At 36.3% G+C, this 21,562-nt stretch overlaps 1 protein-coding gene across 4 annotated transcripts in view; it reads left to right on the top strand.

Moving 5' to 3' along the window:
- Positions 1-21,562, top strand: part of LOC106478719 (protein tiptop-like) — a 106,618-nt gene that overhangs the window by 66,349 nt on the left and 18,707 nt on the right. Inside the window, exon 1 of one of the 4 annotated variants that reach the window (XM_022382378.1) lies at positions 18,402-18,510. The exons of 1 other annotated variant lie outside the window; for it this stretch is intronic. The gene's annotated coding sequence lies outside the window, so the exon portion shown is untranslated. Of the gene's footprint in view, positions 1-18,401; positions 18,511-21,102; positions 21,186-21,299; positions 21,430-21,562 lie in introns of those variants that run through there. 2 more of the 4 variants (XM_022382376.1, XM_022382377.1) reach the window with 2 other exon arrangements.

Below are 21,562 nucleotides of genomic sequence, written 5' to 3'. Positions count from 1 at the left end.
AGGCGTTCGTTTAACTATTATACGTGATGTACGTTTTTTGGGGGGTGGTTAACGAAAGTGTTCCAGACCACGACATTAATTTCTTGACGACCTAATATTTTGATTTCGTGCATATGCACTAAGATTGAATTATGCATATCGCGTTGAAAACTGTGATGAAAAACTGAAGTATTTATCTAACTTTCTATGCCCGTCTGTCCAACTCTCTGTCCGTCCTTCTGTCTTTCCGTCTACTTAAATGGTATTAGTTTTTAGATTTTTTTTCCAGAGTTTTTAACTGCTTTTATTCAATGTGTTCGGTGTTATTCTTATGGTTTATGATGTGGTATCTTTTTTTCATCTGTATTAAAAGTATCATTTGCCGTGATCCTTGCAGTAGGATTATATTGATTGAAACCAAACAGCAGCAATGTAGGTCAACTCTAGTGTTAGATCAGTTATATTATTTTACAAACGAAAGTTATATGTCAGATATAAAGATGACATTCCCAGTGTGAAGACAATCCCTTAAAGAAAAATACAGAAAGATGTTGTATAAATACGATAAAAATACATGTGGTTGGCACAGTACAGATAGCTCATTGTGTAGCTTTATGCTTAACTTCAAACAAACAAAAAACACAATGGGCTATCTCCACACAACCAGTTTCTCTATATCTCTTCACCCACTGGCTCACAGTAGACTGATCAGACTTATTTTTTCTAGCAACCTGCCTTGTTGAAAGTCCAACTTTGCTCAAAGAAACAATGACCTTGCATTTTGTTTATCTTTCATAATTTTAATGTTTTTATTACTCTATTTACTGTAGTTGCCTTGACATTGCATTTCGGTTGTAAATCCTTCATTAATTTCAAGTGCGGAGTGTGGGTTGACCCTGTGGTAGAGCTCTGGATTTTGGAGCTGGCAAGCCGGGTTCGAATCCGTGCAATATTACGAAATATTTCCTAGGTAGTAGTATGCTGCTGACTGGCTGTCTTCCCTGTGGTCAGTAGCTCAAAATTAGGGACGATGGTAGATAGCCTTAGTAGCTTTGCCACAAATACAAATATGTTTAAGTGTAGTCTATAAAAATTATTTCTGGGGCTCTGTAATATTCGAACCTTGGATCTGAGCATCTCGGGTAGTGTATGTTTAAATCAAAGATGTTCTGTAATCAATCAGCAATGAACTTCTATTGAAATATTGTTCAGTTACACATCAAATATACAAATCCTCCTGACTGGTAAGGATGAGAGTTCACATATTCGCGTTTCTATAGACTTGTAAATGGACACTAAAATATCAAATAAAAAAAGGTGACTATAATATTTTTAATAAGATCATTTGTTGAATAACTCAAAGTCAATTTTGATTAAGTTATTTTGAAACACAACAACGCAGCATTTTGGAATTATCCAAGCAAAACAAAAATGCTGTTTTTCGCGTTTCTCATATAGATTTGTACGTGTACAATGAAATATCGAAGTAAAAAAAAAGAGGCTATAAAACATTTGTTTGTATTGAATAACTTAAACTCAATTTTGATTGATGTATTTTGAAAGAACAACGCAACATTTTGGGATCCTTCAAGCAAAAAAAGTTTTTTTTATGAAAAACTGCCCACATTTTTGTATTTTAGAACATTAATGTTTCGCTATACGTTCGCAAAATCCTTTCATATCCGTGAAAACAATTGAGTCTTCTTCTTCGCTTTTTACTTTGAATACCAATTTGGTTGTCATAAACCAACTCGTTAATGTACTTGCCTGTACACTTGTAGCTTGCTTGCAGACGTCATTTCGATCTATTAACGCAGACCTTCGTCATAACCTGATGAAGACCAGTGGAAATGTCGACTCCAACCAAGTTGAAACCTTTAAAATAAAACAGCAAGTAATTGGTACTCAAATTCAAACTTTTGTAAATTGGTGTTCGTGGGATTAATTATAGAAACCATTTGAACTTACGCAAGTCAAAACTTAATGCACATAATAAAATAACATTACAAGCGGTGCAAGAACAGGTAATAACTCAAATTTGCATTATTCAAAACCTTATGCAATTTGTAAACTCTGAAAGGAGCATGCTATGATCTCAAGTTGAAAATATATTAATAACTAGCTGGAGTACCCGTCCCCTGGACGGAAGTTATGTAAATTCATGATTAATGAAAGGTTATCTTAGGACGTGGAAAGCTACTTCCGTTATATGTAATTGTAAAAAACTCAAAAACGCCCATTCAGACTACAAAATGCAAAACTGAAAATGTGCATGTATCTCCTCATGGACCCAACAAACCTTCATGTCAAATTTGATGAACATCCGGCAATAGGGGGCGAAGTAGTGGTAAAAAATGTCCATAAAAACTGCACAACTCAAAATGCAAAACTGAAAATTTTTATGTATCTCCCTATGGACCCAATGAACCTTCATACCAACTTGGGTGAAAATCCATCCACACCCTGCGAAGTAGTTACATGGACATACAACAGACTGTTCCATTATATTTATATAGATTGCCTTAAAGGAAATTTTGAAGGTTCGTGTGTTATTTCTAAATTCTATAACACAACGTTTTCTTATGAGAATTATAAAAGTTACTCTTAAAATAAAAAAAAAACAAGAACTTGCACAACCAGTAAACTATTAATTATTATTACAAGTCATTGTATGTGTTTTATTAGAGTTAGTAATTCTTGATTTAGTAGTTATTTTATATATAGTTACGAATAAAAACGTTTATGCGTAGACGGACTGTTAAAGATTTTATTATTGATTTTTTATAAGGATTATTTCCCTTGTGATAACTTCGAAAGATATACATGAAACTTAGCTACACGATTAATGTTAATTTATCAGTACTTCACTTATTAAAAAGCCAGTCTATCATCTAGCTTATCTATATGCAAATTCAGAAATTATTAGTTAAAATTATAATTATATCAACCATATTATCACATTGAACTGAAAATAATAATGTCATGAAATTACTCCTAACAATGAAATAATTGTATAGTTTACGAAGAGAATATGCATCGGAGCTTACTATAAATATCTTGATGTAAACTTTGTTAGTGAATAGAATAATTTTATAGTTCACTAGAAAAGAGTACTCTTGGAAATTTAACTCGTTATTTCTTCTTTATCTTACAATCAGCTAATATTCCAAAACTGAAATTCTAGTATTTGTAATCGTACAAATTGTACTTACAAGGGCCTCGTCCCTGACCACAGTTGTGCTTAAAAAGACGTCCATCCTGACCACAATTGCACTTATAAGGACGTCCATCCTGACCACAATTGCACTTACAAGGGCGTTCACTCTGACCATAATTGTGCTTCCAAGGGTTCCACCCTGACCACAATTGTACTTACAGAGGTATCCACCCTCACTACAACTGTACTTACAAGGGTCTCCACCCTGAACACAATTGTACTTACTAGGGTCTTCACCCTGAACACTGTTGTACTTACAAGGGTCTCCACCCTGACCACTGTTGTACTTATAAGGGTTTCCACACTGACCACAATTGTAGTTACAAGAGCATCCACCCTCACTACAACTGTACTTGCTAGGGTATCCACCTTGACTACAATTGTACTTACAAGGGTCTCCACCCTGAACACAATTGTACTTACAAGGGTCTTCACCCTGAACACTGTTGTACTTACAAGGGTCTCCACCCTGACCACAGTTGTACTTACAAGTACGTCCACCCTGACCACTGTTGTACTTACAAGGGTCTCCACCCTGACCACAATTGTACTTACAAAGGTGTCCTCCTTGACCACAATTGGCCGAAAAACTGAAAGACAACACACATGCCTGCTGCCTTTTGTTTTTATTTTCTTATTTTACCTAAATTTCCTAACAAACTCACTCAGTTTGACTATGAGAGACGTGCTTAAAAGGAAATTTATCGTATAAGTGTATTTGTTACGCAAGTTCGTGCAAAGCTATACAAAGACTAGCTGCATTAGCCGTACCTAATTTTGAACTGATAGACTAGAGGGAATTCACTTAGCTAGTCAACAGCGCCCATCGCTAACTCTTGTGTTAATCTAATCGAATAATTGGATTTTACCGTTGTTCTATAACGTACCTACTGTACGTTCTCACTGAGCGTGTTTTTATAGAAATGGAACGCGAGGCATGGACTTTCTGAATCATGATCCGGTACGCTAACCAGTCCCGTACCTATAGTAAAAGAAAAATAACGATTTTACTGCTTTTGTCGCAATCAACTAATCTGCTTGTTGTTCGAATACTTGCACAAAGCTTCTCAGGGATCATTTGCACTAATAGTCCCTAATTTTGAACTGATAACTCTGAGAGAAGGCAGTTAGTCAACAGCATACAGCAACAGCAGACTCTTGGGCTACTCTTGCTTGACCGAATAGTGGAACGTGACCGTCACCCTTATAACACACCCACATTCTGAAAATGCGGACTAACGACCGAAGTGAGCCCTAAAACTTGAAACAATTCACAAAACAGACAGTTCAGGTGGTTAGAACACGTACATGTACGTAGAATCAATCATCGTTCAGTCACAGTTTCCTTTCTTTATGACAAAACAGAAATTTTTCGTTCACGTCTCAAGTGATTCAACAACAGGTCAAACAGGTTTCTAAACAACGCGTGAATAATTGCGTTAGACATTCTCTCTGTACCAAAAATCAACGTATAATTCACACACACTCTTTATTTTCAGTAACAGTGTAATTAGCAGGAAAATAGATTTGTAATTCACACATTACAAATTTTGCGTGGTCGTGTTTCTCAAAATGAACCCACAAACAAAACTCGGGGATATCAGGTAGTGCCATTATGTAGGTATTCTATGTGGTTGGTCACCTTTTTGTATCTTCTGCTCCTATGTTTTGGTTAGCAATTAAGCCCTTCACCCTGCCAGGTTCTGAAATAATTACCTAATCAATTCTACTCACTCTCGGGAATCACTACTACGAGGAGAGCGATTCGACATACTGCAAAGTAATTCTCTTTAAGTCGGTTTGATCTTCGTTTCATGATTTAACGATTGCGATTATGTAGCACGAACCAGGTATAGGGAAAAAGCTTTAAAGCGGGTATTCATAAACTAGGTACTTTACACTGTATGCATTGTATATATGTACAAGAGCGTATGGACTTTCAGTATGTGATATGTGTGAGTGCTGTTTGTTTGTTTGTTTTTGAATTTCGCACAAAGCTACACGAGGGCTATCTGCGCTAGCCATCTCTAATTTAGCAGTGTAAGACTAGAGGGAAGGCAGCTAGTCATCACCACCCACCCCCAACTCTTGGGCTACTCTTTTAACTAACGAATAGTGGGATTGGCCGTCACATTATAACGCCCCCACGGCTGAAAGGGATTCGAACTCGCGACCCTCAGATTGCGAGTCGAGTGCCCTAACCACCTGGCCATGCCGGGCCATATGAGTGCTTTACGCTGAATACAGCATATATATATATATATATATGTGTGTGTGTGTGTGTGTATACATGAGGTGGGAAAAGGGGGCTTTCAGCAGATGATATCTATAAGTACTTTACACTGTATACAGTATTTATATGTGCATGAGTATGTGGGGGGTTTTAAGTAGATGGTATGTGTTTACGTGTGTTTTTGTTTCAGCGCAAAGCCACATTGGGCTATCTGCTATGTTCACCGCGGAGAATCGAACACCGGATTTTTACATTGTAATTACATAACTTTACCGCTGACCCACCAAATAGGGGAACAGATGATATGTATAGTTGCCACTTTACGCTGCATACAGCATATATATCTGCACGAGTGTGGCTCCCCAGTGGCACAGCGGTATGTCTGCGAACTTACAACGCTAGAAACCGGGTTTCGATATCCGTGGTGGGCAGAGCACCGATAGCCCATTGTGTAGCTTTGTGCTTAATTCCAAACAAACAAAGCATAAGTGTGTGGCGTTTTCTAAAGATAATTTATATACATGTATATATATATATATATATACAGCTTATTTCCAACGTTTAAATTCCCGCTTTTATTAAAACGAAGATAAGATAAAGCTAAATTTGTTCCACACGTGCTTCGTCATGCAAGTACCTTCTTGTTTGGATGAAAGTACAGTTGTACAGGTTTAGTGTCGATAATAACTAGCGGATATTCAAACAATATTTTGTAAATCTTTCATTTGAAGCATTCGATCATCAGACCTGCTTAGAAATTCCTTTTTAAGTCGAAGCAGAATATATCATCAACCCAAGTACAATTCGTCTTTTCGGTTGGGTTGTTGGCAAATTCGAATCATCCATATATATATCTCAGTAAACATTTTCAAATTAATGACTTCCCACTAACTTATAAGTACAAATTATCATTAATATATAGTTCGATAGATCTTATCTTCAAGAACGGACCGGTCTTGGCCTAGCTGTTAGCGTGCTGTGACTGTGAGTCCAAAGATTCGTGACTCACGGCCCGTTGTGTCCGTTGTGGAGCCCGTGAGTGCACTATAAGAATGACAGTCAAATCACATATTCCATCAGATAATTGGTTTGGGTTGTTTTGAATTTCGCACAAGGCTACTCGGGGGCTATATGCGCTAGCCATCCCTGATTCAGCAGTGATAGACTAAAGAGAAGGCAACTAATCAACATCACCCACCACCAACTCTTGGGCTACTTTTTTACCAGCGAATAGCGGGATTTATCGTCACATTATAACGCCCCCACGGCTGAAAGGGCGAGGATGTTCAGCGACGAGGATTCGAACTCACTACCCGAAGATTGTAAGTCGACCACCCTGACCACCAGGCCATGCTAGGCCCGGTGAGATAATAGTAGTCCAAGTGTTGGCGGTGAACGCTGTTAACTAGCTACCTTCCCTCAAAAGTCTATAAGCTCAAAAGTAGGATCGGCCATGCGCAGAGAGCCCTGTAGTTTCGCGCGGAAATTCTGAAACAAACATGTTTAACAATTTTCATATAATTGAATTCTAGCCTCTAAGTTTCTCCAATCGTTAAACCTTTTTTATACTGAACTCCAGTTTTTCGAATCATATTCATGAAATTCATCATATATTACGAAACTTCCCGATTTTGTCAGGAAGTTTGGAAAACAAAAACAAACAGTTCATTACTTTGGATGTATGCGCCATGTTCAATGAGGTGCATCATAACGTCGTAATTTGAGAAGATTGGCAAATATCCAAAATGTGACGCGCAAGGCTTCTAAGAGGAAAGAACAGAACACGTAATTTTAAAATTCGGCAAACTTTATTGAAATCCCTATCTAAACGTATAGCGACATCAGGAATACTACATGTATATATAGTGTTGAAAGTAACACAATCGTCATACAATCGCTCAGTGGTCAGCTTAGCTTATGGCACATGAAATTGGGGTTCGATCTCCGCGATGAACACAACGCAGATAACCCATCATGCAGCTTTGTGCTTAAACAAGCTAGCGTAAATTTACTGTTATTGTGCTATATGAATATAATTCAGCTGCTCTTTCGATTCTGAGGCCCGGCGTCACCAGGTGGTTAGGGCGCTCGACTCACAATCTGCGGGTCGCGGGTTCGAATCCCAGTCCCACCAAACATGCTCGCACGTGACGGTCAATCCCACTATTCGTTGGTAAAAGAGTAGCCCAAGAGTTGGCGGTGGGTGGTGATGACTAGCTGCCTTCCCTCTAGTCTTACACTGCTAAATTAGGGACGGCTGGCGCAGATAGCCCTCGTGTAGCTTTGCGCGAAATTAAAAAAACACACAAACTTTCGATTCTGTAGTGTCAGTATCCAGGGGTATCCTATAAAATTCATTTTTAACATTGTCTTACCCTGCACTCTATCGAGTTACTCTGCGAACAAATTAACAAACAAACAGACAGCATTATTCAACTCAAGCTGTCATTGGGCAATAATCGATAATTGTATTATCAATCCTAAACTAGGTGATAAAATGTTATCTCTTTCATGCGTGCGTGTGCAAATAAACATGACATATTTGCATATTTTACATTCTCATATTCGGTTGTTCGGATCCTTGAAACAGCAGTTGTTTCTAAAACTGTACCTTGACCTCTCTACTAACTTAAGCCCTTACTCTATAGCTCGTTACATTAATAGTTTTATCATTGCCTTTCCTTATAATTCTAGAAATTACTTATTAGGTTCATGCAAACGCAAAGAAGTAAGAAAACCGACTGTTAGTCCTAAAATCCAAACCTCTCGCTCGCTCTTTAATTGTCTCTATAAATGTATAATGTGTGTTTAATAGAGTTGCAACATCTATATAAGAACGATAAATATCAGCGTCATAAAACAGGAAATAGATCGCGATACAATAGATCGCGCATCAAAAATAAACAAAGGAAGCACAAAGTAAACATCAAAATTGTACCAGACGTATAGAAACTAGTTTGTCATGTATAATTTAGTTTCTTGTCGATACGTGATATTTTGTATAGTTTATGTATAACGTAATATTTTGTAAAGCAAACTGTATAAGGTCAAAATATTTGATATCTCTTAAGGAGAATTTTGTTTTTAATGACAAAATCCTTTTTTTTTATCATAAGACAAATTCAATGGAATCTCATGAGATACGTAGATATGGGAATTTTTTTAACGTTGTTTTTTGCTTAGCTCTTTTAGCCAGTTTTTTTACCCTTCTCCAGAATAAATCTTCAAACCGAGGTTGTGATTTTCCTCCCTTCATAGTATGGATTAAAGATTTTCGAGAGCATTATTATCATTAGTTACAAAATTGCTGTTTTTGGATTCATGCAGCCATTGCGTGCGCGATACGACTGTTCGTAATTTGCCGTACACACGAGTGGCCCTTTTCTGGCCATGTTCATGAATGGAAAAGCAGGATTTTTCCTTTTGGCACTTCGCTATTTCACTTTACTTGCTTGAATGCGGAATCCTTTTATCACAGGCAGTTCTGTTATTTGTGCGGATATAATTTTATTTTGACGTATAAAAACCGTTTTCATTGACTGGCCTACTCGTATTTATACCTGAAGTCTCACTTCTACATATTCGTCGAAATTACTAGATTTTTGTGACATCATCTACAACATTTTAGTTGTTCTAGTACTACTTTGACGTCATGCGCCCTCTTGCTGACATCTAAATTGAAATAAAACTAATAGTATATGTAACTATTGATTGTTAGTTTGCCTAGTATTAGGTGGCTGTAATACGTACAATGAATTAATTAGATATAATGGTGAGAAGTTATTGTGTTTATGTTCATCATCTACGATAAAGTTTTTTAGTGTACTTGATAAAGCGTTTTTATTAAAATTCTTACTACATACGTCATTTTTAAAAGCACGCGGTAGGCCAGAAGTAATATGGTTGGTTGTACTAATCAGGTAATGTGATGACGTCTACTTTTCGTTAGCTATAAACAAACTCATTTGTTGAAAGATCGCATACACTTCAATCAAATTTGCGGAAGTCGGTGCTGAAGGCGAGCCAGTTGATGGAGAACAGGTTCTGCGAGTTTAATACACATATCGTGTTGTAATTCGGGAAAAAATGTCCAATTTCCAGAAACTTACGTTTGTCTAAGGTATAATGACATGAACGTTAATATTTACATTTTTGTGCGCAGGCCTCTTCCTCAATTTTTAGTGAACTGTATCAGGTCACTGAACTGTCTTTAGTGTTAATGCTTGACATTCTAGTTAATTGAAAAACAAGACAGTACAGATGCTCATTTTTACTGCTTTCATAGCGCACGACCAGAACATTTTAGTCTTAAGTTCAGTACATACATGTCTACTGCATACGTATACATTTGTATTTGCAAATTATCAAAAACAATTTTCCCCATGTTACTGAGGTAGGCGTGGCTTATGGTTAGCGTACTGATTTGTGGATCAAAGGCTACCAAGAGGTAATGCCACTGAACACACTCCGCGTTGTGCTTTCAGCTGTGGGCGCGTTACAAAAGTGACAGTCAATTCCGTAATTCGATTAAAAGATCGATACAAACACTTTGTGATGGCAGGTGCTGCTGGCTGACTGCCCCTGTCTGGTCAGTACTTCTAAACTATAGATGACTATATGCCTTAACATAAGGGTTCTCTGACCTGACCGTTTAGCCCACGTGCGCATAAAGTGCCGTTCAAGTGAAAATTCAATTTCGAACATAATTTCTTTTCGCACTTAACAAAACTAGGAAATTTCAATATGTCAATTAAAAATTACACTTCAAAAAATTTTGGGCGTTTGAATAATAATAATAACTTCTCCTCTGTCATAATTTGTCTGTTGTTTAATGGTTGCTGCTTACTTTCATCAGTGAGAATTTACGTTGGGTTTAATGCAGACCATGCAAACCGCTGTACAAACTATTGTTCACAGTGATGGCAACAAATTCATTTATTTTACTGATGGCTAATCGAATTTCATAAGAACGATCTTCCAGGCCTCCTGCCGCCCTTGGAACTACTTACTCCTTCGTAGATTGTGCGCTGTTTGATGGCCACCGTGATTACTTACTATTGCCCAATACTTTAATTCGACACGACCACGTGTCTTTTGGCGCCATCTGGAACGTAACCAAAGTTGAATAAATATAAAAAGTCTGTTGCATATGTTTGATAAAACGTTAATGGAATGCGGCTACAGCAAGGACATGATTTGAGCAGAATATAGAAAAAAATAGAATATTTTAACCATTGGTCTTCTTTAAAAATTAAATTTGTTTTTTAAAATTCGTTTGGTTAGCAATATTTTCTTCACTATCCCAATTACATTGGTTTTCAATCACACAACTTGAAGTATCACTTTAGACAAACTCATGTTGTTATCATTTAAGCAATAATTAACACAGGATGACTGTCGCTTATGAGGGTTGGCATTGTCTAGTAGTTAAGGTGTTCGACTCGCAATCTGAGGGTCGCGGGTTCGAATTCCCGTCACCGAACATACTTGCCCTCTCAGTTGTGGGGGTTATAATGTAACGTCAATCCCACTATTCGTTGGTAAAATAGTAGCCCAAGAGTTGACGGTTGGTGGTATTGACTAGCTGCCTTCCCTCTAGTCTGTAACTACTAAATTATGGATGGTTAGCGTAGATAGCCCTCCTGTAGCTTTGTGCGAAATTTCAAACAAATCAAACCGTTGTTTATGCCTGTTGACTGTGGAACCTGCAACGTTTTTTTTTTCAGTGAAAGAAATTACTACTTTAACAGCATTCACGTGCTGAGAAAGTGAGACTGCGAGTAAGACTGCAAAATGACTAAATAATGCTTTCGTTTTTCGTTGCTCGCAAAGAATTAACAATGTTAAATGCATCGGGATTAATTTATTTAATGCTAGTCATGCAGCTACAAATAACTAGAAGTCGTAACTTAACCTTGGCTAATTGGTTCACTTGTTATTGAAGGTGAGTTTAAGCCCTATTTGATGATTATTGTGCTGCCATCTATCTAAAAATTTAAAAACTTACCTGTCAAACATGTTAGTTACACAACAACGACAAAACAAAAAAAAAAAAACGATTAATGGACAGAAGCAGATAGGACGAGACTGGACGAAGTCACATTTAACGTATGTTTTTATCGATCACATTCTTACCATAAGTTGGCGGTAAGGTCCTCAATATACCATATAATCATCTGGTGGTTTGGAACTGAAAATGTGGCTATAAATCATTTTGTTCCTGAGCAAAAAGGACAAGGATAAGCAGCAGGTGAAAACGCAGAGTTTATATATGGGGCTGTCGAATGAGTTTTGAAATTACAGCCTTAAACTCTTCGTGATGAAATCGTGTGTGGATGAGAACACTGTGGGCTCTGTTTAAGGCCATATCATTCCAAGTCGGCGTCATCTACACTCATCAAGCTCCTACGCTGATTGGTTGATGATCGGCAAAGTTATTTTGGGTGTGAACCCGAAAAGGAGATTTGGATGAGATGTGTGTAAATGTTAAATTATACCTAGTAGAAAAAAAAGTAACATAAACTATAAGATATCGAGACAAGCGGTGAAGAACTTAAAAACCATTTCGTGTAACAAGAGGGTGAATATTGCTCAGAGGGAATGCTATCCTGCAAGTCACTAGAAGCCATGATTCAGCGGCTACTACTGAAATAAAGAGAAAATTATGAAGACACCAAACGAGTTTACTAAATCATTCGTTATTATCGTGGCAGATTAAAATCTAAAAGATGCCATCATCTGTGAGTAATTAGAGAAGAAAAAATAATTGAAGTTGTTGTAGTTATGCCCACAGAATTACGTCGGATATTATTTTGTAATTCAAACTTATTCCACCGTTTAATGATGATTGTATGATGTGTAGAATTATTGTACTTTTTCATCTCTCTCTCAAAGTTTTTACTTATCCCTTATTTTACTATAGCTATTTTATTCACGTTTTTTTTCTTCACTCTCTCTCGCTTTTACTTAATGTCTCCCAATCCTTTTAACATTTTCTTTTACTCCTCTTTCTGGTCCATATTTTAGTTTGTGGAATTCTCCCCTTTCTTTTCTAATTTCTCTACCCCCCCTTCTAATTTGACATTCTGTTCTTCTCCATCATGTTCGTTCATATCACATTTTTTCGACCTTTTCTTTCCTTCATCTGAGGTTCAATCCCTCATTTTCTTTCATATATCAGTTTTTCTCTACTTTTTTCTAGCCCCTTTCAGTTCAGTGACTCTCGTTCAATTTCGTTTTTCTTACTCCCTATTTTACTACTTATTCCTTTTCTCTCTCTTAGTCTTAAATGATTTCTTTCTTTCCATTTCGCTCTTTCTTCTTTTTCCATTTCTGTTTTATTCTTTTGCAGTTTTTTCACGTATAATTTCCCATTTACGTCTGTCTTAATGTTCTAATCTAATGCCTTTTTTTTCTTTCTCCTCCTTTGTTTTCATTTTGTTCCTCACTTTGTTTTCTAATTTTCTTGTCTAGGTAACAGTTGCATTTTTGGAAGTGAGAAATATAAAGAAAACGTACCCCATGGCTGTTTGTCTACCTATAAACGTTTATTCACACATTTCTTCCTTTCAAAATCATTGCGATTTGTCACCTAATCAAACAGACTTTTGCTGTTGTTGTTGTTTTTTTTAAAGAAATTCCTCGATTTTAAACTTGTACACGGTTGCGTAAAAGTTTCTATCGGTTATTGAAAGACTGAGTTTTGCTTCTTTTTTTTTGTTCATGTAACAATGGAATACTGTTTGCCGGACAGATGGATTATTCAGTAATACCGACTAGTGAGTGCAGAATACACACAGACACCGCCTGCTCTTGATCATTTGAAGCGTGTATACGTAATGGCTTTTCTACCTTGTACTCCATTGCCGGGTCTAGCTGGTAGTAAATGACTGCCAATAAATCATGCCGCTAGATGTTTCTGCACAGAGCAAGCATTTGGCAAGCGCTGGTTTCATAAAAAAAGAGAGAAGCAGTTACTTTCTCATACACGTTATACTCAGCTTGGCTTTCAAGTACGTGATCTGCATGCTGATATCCGTGTTGTTGCTCGCGTGGCACATGCTTGACATCTTGTACCATGCAGAGCTCTTGAGCTGACTGCTCCTTAATACACCGAAGACTCATTACCGTCAAATGTCTTGTAGTTGCCGCAGACAAAAAGTAGTCCCCCCCCTCTGTCCTAAAACACCACAGGGTGGTCATGTAGTCGGGCTCTCAGAACGTTTGTGTTATTGGAGAGGTGGAGTCTTGTAATGAGGTAGAGCTGGTGTATTTAATTTGTTTTGAGAAAAAGGATGGTCCCACTTTCCTGTTTTGTGTGTGTGTGTTTAACAGCAGTATAGTTGTCATACATACTTGGTTGGTTTGCATTCACGTCTCAATCACTGCCTCAGATATCAAGCAAGCTTGAACGTAGTTACAAATAGTATCGTTCACACACACATTTATTCACTTGAATATACGTACACCACTCTGGATCTGTCCTATGTCGTTGACTAAAAGGATATGGGATATACATAAGCGGGTTTTTTTTTTCACCCAAAATTCACTTTAGGTGTGAATAATGATTTTAATGCACAAAAACTTTAAATAACAGAAAGCTTAAACTAGGATTTGATCTAATTCCAGCTAGTTATTGTTAGAGTATGCTAGTCGTACACACATGGCAAGGAAAGTGTCACCTTTGGATATGACACTAACAACTCTTTACTTTGACCTTTAGTACCTCGCTTTAACTTGATCAGTAACTTTCTTTACTTTGATCTTTTGTACCTCGCTTTAACTTGATCAGTAACCTTCTTTACCTTGATCTTTAGTACCTCTCTTTACTTTTGTCAGTAACTTTCTTTACTTTGATCTTTAGTACCTCTCTTTACTTTTGTCAGTAACTTTCTTTACTTTGATCTTTAGTACCTCTCTTTAACTTGATTAGTGATTGTCTTTACTTTGATCTTTAGTACATCTCTTTAATTTTGTCAGTAACCTTCTTTACTTTGATCTTTAGTACTTCTCTTTACTTTTATCAGTAACTTTCTTTACTTTGATCTTTAGTACCTCTTTTTACTCTGATTAATACCTTTTTTTTTAGATTAATGTTTAAGATGAACCAGTAAATGCATGAAACAAATTTTAGCATGAATAATGTTTGCTCATCACAAAAATATATACTCTAATACAGTTTAAACTGCTCGGTAGATGGAATGAAATATCTTTACTCATTTAAGATTCTAATACTACCGTTAAACGTTATTAATGGATCTAGGAACTATTTGGTGGTGCCAAATTAGTTTAGTGAAACTTATTTTGATGAACATTTTTGAATTTTTTTAACTATCTAATGTATTTCCGTCTAGCCGTTGTATTAGATTGTTTGTAGAAATGTTAGTTTTTGTGAAGCTGGATATTGAGGGCATTTTAGTATTTAAGAACCTTTATAAAAGTATTTTTAAACGTGAACTTACAATTGAAAATATTCAGTAAATAAAAACCGAATCAATTAAGCGTTCCAGTATAAATACTTCTACATATTTATGTATAGGTTTGTTCTTCCCTGCGTAATAGTCGTTTTCTTTCATTATCTATTCAAATGATGCCTAATTTCGGATAAAAAATACTTGTAAGATTAATTGGATGGGTTTTAATGGCGGCGAAAGTGTTTCAAAGACCTTGTTCAAGAAGTTTTATCTATGTATTATTAAGCAAACAGTCAACCGTATCTTTGTCGGTAATCTCAGAAAAGTAGCCAACGTTAATGGCGGGATTGTTTTCATTTCTATCAGTCTTCTAGCTTTTATGACTGTTTTATATGTGAAAAAACCGATAATCTACGATCTCTATTCCTTGAGTTCTAATTCCAACGAACGCTTGCTGTAATACAGTGGAATTGTTTCGACTAACATACAGCTTTCATTTTTAAATTGTTTATGAGTCGGGACGGTTACATTTATCACCTATGACTGTGTTAGTTCTTCAAATCCGTGAGCTCATCAAGAGTTTTGAACTTAGCCTTCTATAGTTTTTGTCCTCATAACCTTGGAACAAGAGGCTTCTCATGAACAATAAATTTAGAGAATAATGTTACGGCGAAATCCCGTGACCAGCTATGAAGGCGGCTTTGTAGGAGCAGGGGTCGGCTGATTTATTTCCGTCGTTAAAATTTCAGAATTTAGTCGTTGTCTCTGAGTCGTTCTTGCGTGCCATCAGTCAAACTTAAATTAGATTTTAGATAACCATTCTCTCAAAGCTTCAAACTTACTTAGCTCAGAATTTTTGTAAACTCTAGTCGCGCTACCTGATGATACTCCATCTGAGACAACGCATTAACTTCTACCCCCCACCCCCTAAGTCCCCCTCCACAACACCCGTCGTGCTATTACTTTTATTTATTTCTGAGCGCCTGGCAAATCATGTGATCTAATCGTCCAATAGTATTCGTTCTGTCTCTTACGAAACAAGCTGAAAGTTGTGGCAAACGACATGTGGTCACGAAATAAACTCAAGTAAACGTTATCAAAGTTCGTCGAGGAGCGCCCTCCTGTGGGAGAACTAGAAGACAAGATTGAAATATTAGGAACTTGAACGGAACTTACCTGTAATTCCTCTAAAGTTGTCAATGATTCTTTAAACATCTTATAAGCGGAGATAGTGTTTTCAAACATCGGTGTTGCATTTTAAATAAATAATTATATCAATTGAATATTCATTATGTTCATAATTTTCAAACAAGAAGAGCTGGCAGTATATTCATATAAAAGTTTGGACCATCCTTATATTGCTGAACAGGCTAAATTCGAGTGTAAAACAATAGGTGAGAGTTGGATTAAAAATGAATTGTGACCAAATACCGATCGAGACCAGACCTCAGACATGCAATAAACTAAATTCAATCCACGTTTGCCATAATTTATTATTAATTAGCATCCATATTCATCTACAGTCTCAGGTTTACACAAAGGGTTCAGATGGTCTCTGATGACAAACCCTTCGGTGTACAATGCCACCTTGTATATATATAAATATATCTTACCAAATGTCCATCTTAGAACTAATTAATAGGCAGCTTAAGCCCCCTCCCCCCGGTGGAACAGTGGTAAGTTTATGGACTTACAACGCTAAAATCCAGGGTTTGATTTCCGCATTGGGCACAGCAGATAGCCCAATGTTTCTTTTCTGTATAAACAAACCTGGTGACAAGAGTATTAATGAAAATCTTCTTCAACGCTTTATTTCACCTAGTGGCAAAGTATTAATGTAAATCTTCAACGCTTTATTCTATTTAATGGCAAAAGTATTAACGAAAATTTTCAACGCTTTATTCTATCTAGTGGCAAAAGTATTAATGAAAATCTTCTTCAACGTTTTATTCCACCTAGTGGAAAAAGTATTATGAAAATATTCAACGTTTTATTCTACCTAGTGGCAAAAGTATTAATGAAAATCTTTTTCAACGCTTTATTCCATCTTGTGGCAAAAGTATTAATGAAAATCTTCAAAATTTTATTCCACTTAGTAGCAAAAGTATTAATGAAAATCTTGAACGCAAAGTATTAACGAAAATCTTGAACGCTTTTCAATGAGGAAAGCCTGTGGCAAGTTATAGGGTACAATCAAGTTTTGCTAATGGTTTACATTTTATGAAAGTATACGTTCCAAAACTGTCAGGTGGTTAAAAACGAAAATATCTTAGGAATTTCTTATTAGCGCATTTTACTTTACTCAATCCCAATCATTCTGTGAGGTAAATTGTTTCTTATGCTTTCTGCGTGTTCATTACTTGATTTTATAAGTTTACTTAATAATGATTCAACTTTAGGTATGTTTTAAAGTAAGCATAATAACAACAATAGATGTATACCTGTGTATTTTAAATACTATTAGCGTTGACGCTAGGACAATCTTTCTAGCTGAAAAACAATTTCACGGACTGGAAACCTGTATATGATGAAAACAACGCATCCTACTGTTGCTACATTAAAACATATTAATAAAGCGAAATCAGCGTTAACACGTGTTTACCTATTTAAAAAACACGTGTTTTAACTACAGACCTTGCCACAATTTTTCCATAAATTGTTGAAAGCAGGAAAAAAACACGAAAAGTACATGATGTTACCTGACACAGTGACACTAAATACTTTTTTAAATTAACTTCGATACTATGAAGAAGCTTCTCGCTGAAGCGGCTGACGTCATATTTTCTCACAGTAAAGTACTAGTAAACATCATTCACGCATCAGTACAAAATTTGTATCCTAGAAAAATCAATTTCACCCTCGTATAGTTTCGCGTGAACTATTCAACAAACATGCGACTTAAAACATAAAGAGTGAAACTTAACACTCTGCACAACACCCCAGTGCTTCAAGCCAGAGGGTGCTACTTCGTCCTCAGCATCCCTAGTTCGTGCCCTTGGCTATTAGTGTAGGTGTCCGCACCCACGGTCTTACACAGGTAGAGACGACGCAGTTGTGGAAACAGTCTCTTCGGCAGAGTAAAAAGACAAATCGTATTGAGTTAGATCTATCAGGTGTGCTTCCTAGTGGCTCAGCAGTAAGTCTGAAGGCTTATACCGATAAAAGCCGGGTTGCAATACCCGTTGTGGGTATAGCACAGATAGCCCGTTGTATAGTTTTGTGCTTAACAATCTATCAAGTGGTAAGATCGACGTTTTCCTGAAATTTTGACTTTACAAAATCATTGCTGCCCTTATAGTTCAATGTTTGAATTTCACGGAATTTCTTCCCATTCAGCCTACATTTTATAAGTTATAGGGAAACTCTCTGTTCAGAGAATGTGCATGGGTTTCTGGGTTAAGTGATATTGACCGTCACCATTTGTCAAGCAGGGCAATGAGCTGAAGTGTTTAAGAAAAAGCCGAGACAAGGGTAGGCCTTCTCGGATCAATAATAGTTTCGACTACGTAGAGGAAATGAAACGGTGCAGCGAACCTGAAAATGAACGGTCAAAAGCAGATGAACAGACTAGATGATAGAGTGGAACTGAATTCACTAAGAAAAGCGTAGTTCAGCTTGGTTTTCGTGGAAGTTAATCACCTGTCTCTAGCATAACTTTGTGGTATTAGGTAAGTTAGGCCTATTAACGCCACTAGCATTTGAATACTTGATTGAAAGAAAATCAAGGTGGCAGACGTGTTTTATATTTTTGATACTTTTTTACTTTCGTTATCCAATTTTGATTCAGTTTCTATCGACATGATTTGTAGTTGAGTATTGATATATAGTCAATATTTTTATCATTTTTATGTAAACTGTAAATATAAGTGAATATTTAACTCAGTAAGAACACGAAATCATGACAAAGAATATGAGGAATCTTCTTGTGTCATCTTGCTAACTTTTTTAACATGAAAAACCTTATGTCTGTTACATACATAGTAAAGAATAAGATCTTTAAGATTAAAAGGAAGAGGTTTGATTTACCGTGAATGATTATGGCAGAATTAAGTGGTTTCAATAGTTTTCTATATTTGCCAAAATGAACGTTCCTATAGAAAAGCAAGAAAAGGACACTGATTTTTATTTTTTTAATTTTATCACAAATTTTTGTAATACTTAATGAAACCTGACATCTACAACTAAAAAATGTTTGAGCCAAAAAGATGTATATTTTACCGACGTTATACCGGCTCACATCTTTTTCTGGGTGAAGTGTTTTACAGCAACACAACTAGCTAAATCCAACTGTAATCAAGGAAGAATATTAGAGCAATTACAAGAGTATTATTACCTTGTGTAAAAAATAATAATGTGAGGAAACTTGCCATATTTTTTTTAAAAGCTACCACGTAATGAAGTGGAAATTAATAGCATCCATTTGCCATGAGGTTGTTGATTAAAACACTGGAGCATCTCACCATACCAGATGTGTCAATTACCATATTTCTATTGTACTTGGTCATATTTTTTCGTAAGAGTTTTATTTTTATGATGCAATTCACTTCGAAGTATTTGAATAAAGATTAACTGAATTCTGTTTGGTTTGAATTTCGCACAAAGCTACATGAGGGTTATCTACACTAGCCGTCCCTAATTTAACAGTGAAAGACTAGAGGGAAGGCAGCTAGTCATGACCACCCACTGCCAACTCTTGGGCTACTCTTTTACCAACGAATAGTATGATTGACCGTCACATTATAACGCCCCCACGGCGTTATAACCTGCGACCCGCACATTGCGATTCAAGCGCCCTAACCATCTGGCCATGCCGGGCCTTCTGTTTGGTTGATTTTGTTATAGTTTAACTGGCTTTACCTTTTCACACATATGTATCGTATTTGATTTTTCTTCAAAGACTCAGAAATGAAATATAAAAATGTTTCTTATATGTTAATAAGATAGCTCAGTTGCTCGTAAGTTTAGTTTGGTAAAGGTCTTACGTCTTATTCTTATCCAATGTGGATGTCAAAGTACGGTTACTAAGACTTTGACATTTACGTATTTAGAAACGTGGTTCTAGTTCAAACTACAACATTTTTACGAGGGGTTAAAAAGCCTGTTATAAACGAAAGCACACTTCTTCTCCGAAAAGCCTCTCTTGTGGCTTGATTTCCTTGTAAAGGTGACCTAAGCTCGTGCCTATGTGAGTATGTAATTCGTACCCGTCTTAAGATATATTTACACAAAACGAATCGGTTGCTGTTGATATGTATATGTTTTAGCAATTCCTTGTTAGTTTTTGTTGTTGTTGTTTTTTGGGGGGTGTCAGTTTATGTAAATTACGTTTTCAAAATATCATCACGTCATTTATATTTATGAATTTCTGTCATAAGCCTTAAAGTGACCCTGTTTCACATATGTGCATAAATCACTGTGTGTGTGTGTATTTCATCTTTTAATTTTAAACATCAACCTGTGCCGCGAATAAGAAATGTTAAAGGAAAAGATTAAGCAAGATATTATTAGCCTGTTTTTGGTCGCTTATTTATGTAATGACCTTTGGCCTGAGAGATTATAATTAATCTAAAAACTACCGTTCAGATAGTTGAAAAAAAAATGAGGTCACACGACGACGGGTCTAACGTTTTATAAGACTGGTTTATTGTGTAGTTGAATATAAGCAACATCATTTTAATTTTGTCTCAGAGAATCAGATGGAAAATTCTCGAGATTTGAGCTGCTTCTGTAATTATTTATATTTTTCTTGTTTGAGATGTTGGCGTATACAGTTAGTAGTAAGGATCATGATATACAGTATCATATTCTTATACTATGTGTATAGGTTTACTTTTTGACTATATGTATTTACGTTGGCTCAATGAAGTTAAATGTTTTACTTCATTTCATTATTTTCCATGTATGAGTTCACTTTTCGAGTTCGTTTTTTGTACGTTTACTTCGTGACTTTCCGTATACAGGGGGATGGCTAATCGCACTTTATAAGCACGATGTTCTAGGCCCCGTGCTGCCCTTGAAACTACTTCCTTTATCGTTTATCGTGCTTATACTTATGACCATGTTTACGCAATATTGCCCAATACCGTAATTTCTATTGTAACAAGCTTCTGCCTTAAATAACACGTATTGACAAACTTTTCACAGATCCTCACTGTATACGTGAACGCCTGCTTTCAAGACCACCTTTAAGTAGACCAAATGTACAGAAAGCCATGGGTACGCAGGCAATTATGAGAAGATAATAGCATGAACACCAGTTTTCATTCGAAATGGTTCGTGCAGAAAAGGCTGTTGTGAACCTAGACGGTTTATCCTGATGTAGCCATACCTTCTTAGTGTCTTGGTAATGTAGGAATTCCATCTAGTGTAATTGGTGGCAATACATTATCCTGACAATAACCGGAGTCGTTTTTGCTTTATTGTATGTTTTGTGATGTTTTACATTTTCCATTGAATGAGAAAACTGTAACAATCATAAAGACGGACAAAAACGTTCTTCACATTCTTCGTGCCATTATGGAGAATCCTTATCACCTCTTTTCTTTCTGTAGTTGTGCTACAACCAACTCCCTTCTTTCACTTGCAAGGTATGTTTTTTTTTGTATAGTTATATCGCAACAAATTTCTTTCTCTTACTTGCAAGGTATTCTTTGTATAGTCGTGCTATAACAAACTTCTTTCTTTCACTTGCAAGGTATTCTTTGTATAATCGTGCTATAA

The sequence above is a fragment of the Limulus polyphemus genome, unplaced genomic scaffold, assembly GCF_000517525.1.
Source record: "Limulus polyphemus unplaced genomic scaffold, Limulus_polyphemus-2.1.2 Scaffold244, whole genome shotgun sequence".
In the NCBI taxonomy this organism is placed as follows: Eukaryota; Metazoa; Arthropoda; class Merostomata; order Xiphosura; family Limulidae; genus Limulus; species Limulus polyphemus.
Note: the sequence above shows the minus strand (reverse complement) of the source record. Positions and strands in the feature narration are given on the sequence as shown.